General features: G+C 32.6%; 1 protein-coding gene across 1 annotated transcript in view; it reads left to right on the top strand.

Annotated features, from left to right (window-relative positions):
• The window catches only part of LOC110030499, a 58,267-nt gene that overhangs the window by 11,677 nt on the left and 46,044 nt on the right, over nt 1-546 (top strand). The window lies entirely within an intron of this gene.

Genomic DNA, 546 nt, shown 5'->3' on the forward strand with positions numbered 1-546 from the left:
GTTATATATATATATATATATATATATATTGTTATATCTAATATATCTGAGGCAATACAATGAAAAAAATAAATAAATATGATTTTTTGATTAAGTTATTAATTTGTTATTTTATTAGATATAATGTTAATTTATATAGGACTATGCCAGAATATTTGCAAAGCAATCCATCATCATAGCTGGAACAGAAATGAAAATTTTAAAATGGTCACCTGATTATGACCCATCACAAGAACGTCCCACAGTGCCTATATGATTTTAAGCTACCTAAACTGCCTTTGCACCTATTTAAATTGAATGCATTGTTTCAATATTAGGTGCAACTTGGGTACACCTTTGAAGGTTGATGCTGCTACTTTTAATAAGGCCAGACCAGCCAGTGCAAGAATTTTAGTGGAAAGGGATGTTACCTTCCTGATGTCAAGAGAATTTGGATTGGGGACACTCAGAGGGGGTTTTGGCAAGAAGTAATCATGGAGCAAAGACCACATTATTGCCAACATTGCAAAATGTTTGGACATAATAGGGAGAGATGCTATAGGTTGA

The sequence above is a fragment of the Phalaenopsis equestris genome, unplaced genomic scaffold (assembly GCF_001263595.1).
Source record: "Phalaenopsis equestris unplaced genomic scaffold, ASM126359v1 Scaffold000729, whole genome shotgun sequence".
In the NCBI taxonomy this organism is placed as follows: domain Eukaryota; kingdom Viridiplantae; phylum Streptophyta; class Magnoliopsida; order Asparagales; family Orchidaceae; genus Phalaenopsis; species Phalaenopsis equestris.